This window comes from Penaeus monodon, chromosome 12, assembly GCF_015228065.2.
Source record: "Penaeus monodon isolate SGIC_2016 chromosome 12, NSTDA_Pmon_1, whole genome shotgun sequence".
NCBI classification, from domain to species: Eukaryota; Metazoa; Arthropoda; class Malacostraca; order Decapoda; family Penaeidae; genus Penaeus; species Penaeus monodon.
The window spans coordinates 18,190,350-18,197,392 of record NC_051397.1 but is presented as its reverse complement, the minus strand read 5'-3'; positions in this window follow the sequence as shown (position 1 = coordinate 18,197,392).

Here is a 7,043-nt window from a genome sequence, read left to right as displayed (position 1 = left end):
CCCTGGGGGCTTTGGGCAAGAATTGCCCAATCCAGAATTTTGTTTTGATAAAATTTTGTCCCATACTTACTGTGTTATTTTCATAAAAAGTGTGTGAATATGGATGGATAAGTAGCATTTTGCTAAAAGCTTTATTTTGGCCTTATGTACTTTTATATATTGATTACTATTTTTATCTTTACCACAATATAAGATCCTAATCATGTTGCCATTAAAATACATCACAAAAAAGTTTCTAGTGTTTAAAAATTTAACCTAATAGGTTATGTAATAGAGAAGTAAATTGATTAGATTAATGGCATCTTTTTCTAAATCTTCTTATGTACTGATGACATCCTCTCGCCAGGTATGTCTGTGTACCCTTGTCCGTCATAAGCCAAGACTAGCACCACAAGTTGTGTCATCAGCCCCATCACTGCTGGAAACCCCCAAGGCACCATCCCAAAAAGTCCCCAGTGGATGCTCTTCTCTCATCTACAGTGACTCTTCTAACAGCACTCCCAAAACCTGTGCTCTCCTGCAGGTTTTTTTTTTCTGGGTTTGTATTGTGGTATTAAATGAGACAATAAAAATATCTAGTACTAATGTTAATATTAGCCCAGTTTACCATATTTTCTAGTTCAGTGAAATCTTATAGAAATGTAAGATGTAGTGGTTAACTTTAATCATATACGTATTTTTATTATTATAAAAACTGTTGGTTTATCATTTGCAATACAGAAAATTTTGTAACTTTTATTTGGTAAGTGCATTTAATATAGAGAAGGCATTCAGTGTATTTAAAGAAAGAAGTTTTTGTAGTATAAATATTTAATTTTTTATTTAATATTTATATTATGTTAAAAAATTATTTTTAAACAGGAGGAGTACCATTTTAAACCCACAGTGTTGTACCTGATACTGGGGTACTGAAAGAATGTGGGAGCAAGGCCCGCCTTAGCCACTCTCATATCCCCCTCCCGTGCCCATGGTAGTAGTACTTGATGCCTTGGCCACCCTCGCTCGACACCCCTATCTCGGACCACAGATCACAAGACCAGTGGTGCAGTCTGCTGCAGTCTGCCCTGGCAAATATTATAGATCTGAGTAAGACCAGTAAGTATCAGAAAAATTTGTAGGTGGCTGTTACTTTATATGATGTTAAACTTTCAGCGATGCCAGGTGGCAATGTAGAACAAATGAATATTTTTCCTCTATTGCCTTTATCTTATCCATTGTTAGTCAATTTCTAAAGATTGAAATTCAGTTATTTTGTAAGCTACACTTCTTATTCAGGTGACGATGAGAGAGTAATAGATGAAGTGGTTGTGCTGAGAGGTATTGCGCAACTAATCCTTCATGCCCCAGCATCATCAGCAGACCTCACATCTCCATTTTCCTGCTATAAACTTATTCAAGATGGCTACCCACACCAGCAACTTAATGTTAGTTCTTTTTTTATTATTGTTATTATTATTATTATTATTATTTTTTTTTTTTTTTTTTTTTTTTTTTTTTTTTTATGAGTTTCTGAAATGTCGGGTTTTCTGCTTTTTTTTTTTAAAATCAAAATAAAATCATGGTTTATTCATTGTTTATTTTTCCCCATTTATATTTATAAATTTTTATAGTAAAAAATATTCCCTTTAAAATATTTCGGGTTTCCCATTCTGTATAAAAACCCCAATCAATTTTCCCAGCCCACGATGGTAATGTCCACCCCTTACTTCACTCTTGCTCCTCGCATACGGAAAACCTACAAGTCTCATGCCATGTCAGCTCAGAAAGGAACTGCAGCGATCACAGAGAGTATTATTCAATGGAGCTCCCCATTCCAAGAAAATTTTTCCCGAGCAAGTAATCATTGTCTCCGTCTCCTCCTCCACCTCCTCCTCCTACTCCTCCATTTCTTCCTCCATCTCCTCCTTCTCCTGCCTCATCTCTTTCTCCTGTCACTCCCCCTTCTCCTATTTCTCCTTTTCCTTTTCCTTTTCTTTTCTCTTTTCTCTTTTTCTCTTTTCTCCTTCTCTTTTTATCCTTCTCCTTCTGTTTTTATCCTTCTCCTTCTCTTTTTATCCTTCTCCTTCTCTTTTTCTCTTTCTCCTTCTTTTTCTCCTTCTCTCTCCTTCTCCTTCTCTTTCTCTTTTCCTTCCGCCTCTTTCTCCTCCTTCTCCTTCTCCTTCTTCTCCTCCTCCTCCTCCTACTCCTCCTCCTCCTCCTCCCACCTTCTCCATCTCCTCTTCCCTCCTCCTCCTCCTCCCTCCTCTCCTCTCCTCCTCCTCCTCTCTCTCCTCTCCTCTCTCTCTCTCCTCTCTCTTCTCCTCTCTCTCCTCTCCTTTCCCCCTCTCTTCTCTCTCTTTTTCTTCTCTCCTCTCTCTCTCTCTCTCTCTCTCTCTCTCCCTCACCTCTTCTCTCTCTCCTCTCTTCTCTCTCTCTCTCTCTTTCTCTTCCTCTCTCTCTCTCTTCTCTCCCTCTCCTCTCTCCTCTCTCTCTCTCTCTCCTCTCCTCTCCCTCTTCTCTTCCTCTCTTTCTCTCTCCTTCTCTCTCTCTCTCCTCTCTCTCTCTCTTCTCTCTCTCTCTCTCCTCTCTCCTCCCTCTCTTCTCTCTCTCTCTCCTCTCTCCCCTCTCCTCCTCTTCTCTGTCTCTCTTCCTTCTCTCTTCTTTCTCTCCCTCTTCTCTCTCTCTCTCTCTCCACCTTTCTATTAATTGTCCCTCATTCCTCCTTCCCACCTTACCACTCTCGCTCACCTTTCTCCTATTTAAACTCTCTACCCCTCCCATCTTCCTCAAACGTCATTTCGCCACTTCTATTTCAATCCTACCTTCTCCTTCTCTTTCCCCTCTTTTTCCTCCTCCTCCTCCACCTTTCTCCATCTCCTCCTCCCCCTTCTCATCTCCTCCTCCACCTTCTCATCTCCTCCTCCACCTTCTCCATCTCCTCCCCTCCTCCATCTCCTCCTCCTCCTCTTCCTCTTCCATCTCCTTCTCCTCTTCCTCTTCCCCCTCCTTTTCCTCCCCCTCTTCCCCTCCCCCTCCTCTCTTTCTCTCTCTCTCCTCTTCTTCTCTTTCCTCTCCTCTCCCTTCCTCTCTCTCTCTCTCTCTCTCTCTCTCTCTCTCTCCCTTCCCTCTCCCCTCCCCTCTTTCTTTCCTTTTTTTTTTTTCTTTCTTTCTTTCTTTCTCTCTTTCTCTCTCTCTCTCTCCTCTCTCTCTCCTCTCTCTCTCTCTCTCTCTCCCCTCTCTCTCTCCTCTCCTCCTCCCCTTTATAAAAGCTTGTACCCTGTTACATGGTTTAGCGGGAGTGTGGTATGGTATAATGGCTTACTCTTTATTGATAAAGTGCGCCATTAACGTGTTAAGGGAACACATAGACATGCTATGGGTAAAGTGGTAGCGCGGGGTTCATGTCAGTCACCTGACTGAGGGAGGGGGGCTGACCTTACCACGTCGGGCGCTGAACAAACTTTTCGTAGGGAGGTCGGGTATAATCGTCATCTATGCCCTCGCTAGTCACTGGTCCCAATTGTCGTGAACCACATGGTAACACAGGGGTCTATTTTAAACAGTAGACTTAGTTATGCCAATTGCTTAGCCACCTACTCGCGCCTCACCCTTGGGGCGCCATAGATTTGCCTCAAGGTGACCTAACTTGGCTGTTCTCTCCCCTTTTGCGTGCATTGTCGGGGTGTCTTCATGGCTGGCTCATCCCTGCCGCCTCTTTTTTCCCGGGGTCCTGGGTGTAATCTGTTGCCTCGACGTCCACACGTCTTAAAAAGTCTCGCACGGGGTCCCTCCTTGACTTGGGCTTCGCAGACGCCCTCAAGTCCTCATCCGGGCCTAACTCGCGGCGTCCTTGTCCACATGTCCTCCATATCTCATCGGGGCGGCTATACCTGTCTGACGAGGCCCCTGGGTTGACTGGATCTCTCCCCAGCGGGCAACAGCCTCCTCCACCGGGGGCGACTATACCTGCCTGGTGATTTTCCGGGCCTTCGCTCTAGGGTGCCCAGCAGGGGGCCCCGTCCACTTTTTGGGGCACTTAACATTTGCTCTGCAAACACCCGGGTTTGCAGCCGTGGCGTCTTCCAATGATTCCTTCCCACAGCATCCAAATTGACTGGTTCGCCAGATCCCCCTTTGGGTGCTGTGTTGGTTATAGTCGGTCCACTGCTATAATTTTGGGGAACCAGATCATACAATAAGGGCCGATGTAAAGTAAAAAAAAGGAACGAGAAGAGAGGGTGTTGAGTACCACCCCCTTATTTATATGAATTTTGCTTTTTTTTAATTTTTGTTTTTTTAATTTATTTTCATCTTTTTTTTTTTTTTTTCTTTTGTGTTTTATTTCACAAAGAAAAGGGAAAAAATAGGGGGGGAGACGCGTACCGTCTGCATGGCCGGGCTTGAAAAACCAACCATCCTGATAAATGGAGTAAATAAAGAAACACAACGGCAATCCGAAAGGATTTCCCGGGAACCCAAATTATTCCACGAGAAAAAATAAATGTAAAAATCATATTGGATCACTCGCCGACTAAAAAATTGCGGGGAAAAAGAGATACTCATAGTCTTTACTCCGGCCTACGACAGCAAAAAACAAATAAAATTTCATTGTCCTTGTTCTGCGTGGATGAGTTGTGTTTGTGAGTGTGAGAGCAGGTGGGCGTGAATAAGATAAAATTGGGGAGGGGGCTCCACGAGAATGAATCAAAAACAAAAATATTCTTTCATATTCAAAACTGGGGAAAAAACTAGAAAATGGTACTATATAAAATTATTCAACCCAATTAAATTCAACTTTTAAATGAATCGACGAAGTATGCATTTTGATGGTTTACATGAAAAATTATTTGAAAATTTTTAGCAAACAAATCTTCTCGGGTCAGAAAATCTAACTGCTGAGGTAGCCTGTCTACTAAACATGTAACTTCATCGATGGGGGGGGTCCATCCCAAAAAGTCTACATTGAAACGAAACCCAACCATAAAATCTATAAATAACCTGCTCTTTTCTGGTACTGTGATGGGCGCCGTGAAAATTTGCTAAGGGTACTAAAATTTTCACAAATCCAGGGATTGGTTGGAAACCCAAAAAAGCAAGTGACTTCAAGAGGGGGAAAGGGGGTATTATTTAAACGAAAAATGTTCATTTAAACTCTTCCTACATTATTTTAAAATTTTCACCGACTTAAAGTTCCAAACGAACCCAAAAAAACCCTTTCCATTTTGAACATCGGAGCGGAGATCTATTAGGCATTCACGCAACCCCGGGGTATATCGGGCAATCCTGTGCACTATATGGGGGGAGATCCTATGCTATATTCCAAATTAATAAATTTATGTGAAATCGCGTTACAAACTCCGTTCTAGCGCCGGGAGAACGTTCACCTGACAAAATAAAGGTGTTCGTTAATCCCCAAGCGTCAACAAAAAACCAACCCAAATTACGGGGAAAAAAAAGTGGGGCTCTCTTTACCCTTTTTCCCGTCCCAACTGCCGGAAGGGAAAAGTGAGGTCAGGTCAGGGCGAGGGGAGGAACGAGATAAAAATGAAATGATACTCGTGATAAAAAATCCCGAACGCGTTAAATTCGTTGCAGTTGAACAACATAAATTTATGTTGTTTCAACTGCAACGAATTTAACGCGTTCGTGATTTTATCTCTAAAAATGTGAGAAATTAATTAACTACTTAACTAAAGCGAAATGAGGTCAGGAGAAAAGTGGGAGAACATCCCACATGGCATTTTTACCAAGCAAAACCAACGGCTTAACACATTTATGGGAGAAGGAAGGCAAAAGAAAGAATTGAGAAAGGCCCAAACGTGTACTTTTTTCTTTTCTTTTCTTTCTTTATTTATTTCTTGGAGCGGTTGAGCTGTTTTTCTTCACAGGTGGTATGTTCGTGTTGTGAGCCCAAAGGAAGCAACAGCTCCACGGCTACCAGATATAACGGGCTCCGAGCCTTATTATAATGGCTTGCTGGGGGTGATCGGTATAACGGGGTACCCTTTTACGAAAGTTCACCAGTAAAGGGAAAACCAAAGTATCTATGGGTAAAGCGGGGTCACGTGCCCTCTCTCTCTCTTCTCTCTTTCGCCCTCTCTCTCTCTCTCTCTTTAGCCCTCTCTCTCTCTCTCTCTTTTGCCCTCTCTCTCTCTCTCTCTTTCTTTTGCCCTCTCTTTCTCTCTCTTTCTTTCGCCCTCTCTCTCTCTCTTTCTTTCGCCCTCTCTTCTCTCTTTCTTTTTGCCCTCTCTCTCTCTCTCTTTCTCTCTCTCTCTCTTTTCTCTCTCTCTCTCTCTCCTCTCCTCTCTTTCCTTCTCATCTCCTCCTCTCTCTTCTCCTCCTCTCTCTCTCTCCTCTCTCTCTCTCTCCCTCTCTCTCCTTTCCCCCTCTTCCTTCTCTCTCTTTTTTTTTCCCTCTCTCTCTTTTTTTTTTTTCTTTTTTTTCTCTCTCTTTTTTTTTCTTTCTCTCTCTCTCTTTCTCTCTCTCTCTTTCTTTCTCTCTCTCTCTTTTTTTTTTCTCTCTTTCTCTCTCTCTCTCTCTCTCTCTCTCTCTCTCTCTATCTCTCCCCCTCTCTCTCTCTCTCTCTTTTTTTTTTTTCTCTCTCTCTTTTTTTTTTCTCTCTCTCTCTCTTTTTTTTTTTTTTTCCCTCTCTTTTTTTTTCTCTCTCTTTTTTCTCTCCCCTCTCTCTCTTCTTCTCTCTCTCTCCCTTTTTCCCCCTCTCTCTCTCTCTCTCTCTCTCTCTCTTCCTGTCTGTATGGCTGTCTCTTCTCTCTCCCTCTCTTTTTTTTTTTCCTCTCTCTTTCTCTCTCTCTCCTCTCTCCTCTCTCGCTCTTTCTCTCTCTCTCTCTTTCCCCTCTCTCTCTCTCTGTTTTTCTCTCTTCTTTTTTTTTTTTTTTTCTTTCTCTCTCTCTTTTTCTTTTTCTCCTCTCCTTTTGTTTTCTCTCTCCTCTCTTTTTTTTTTCTCTCTCTCTCTTTTTTTCTTTCTCTCTCTTTTTTCCTTCTCTTCTTTTTTTTTCTTTCTCCTCTGTCTTTCCTTTTTCCCCCCTCTCTCCCCTCTCTCTCTC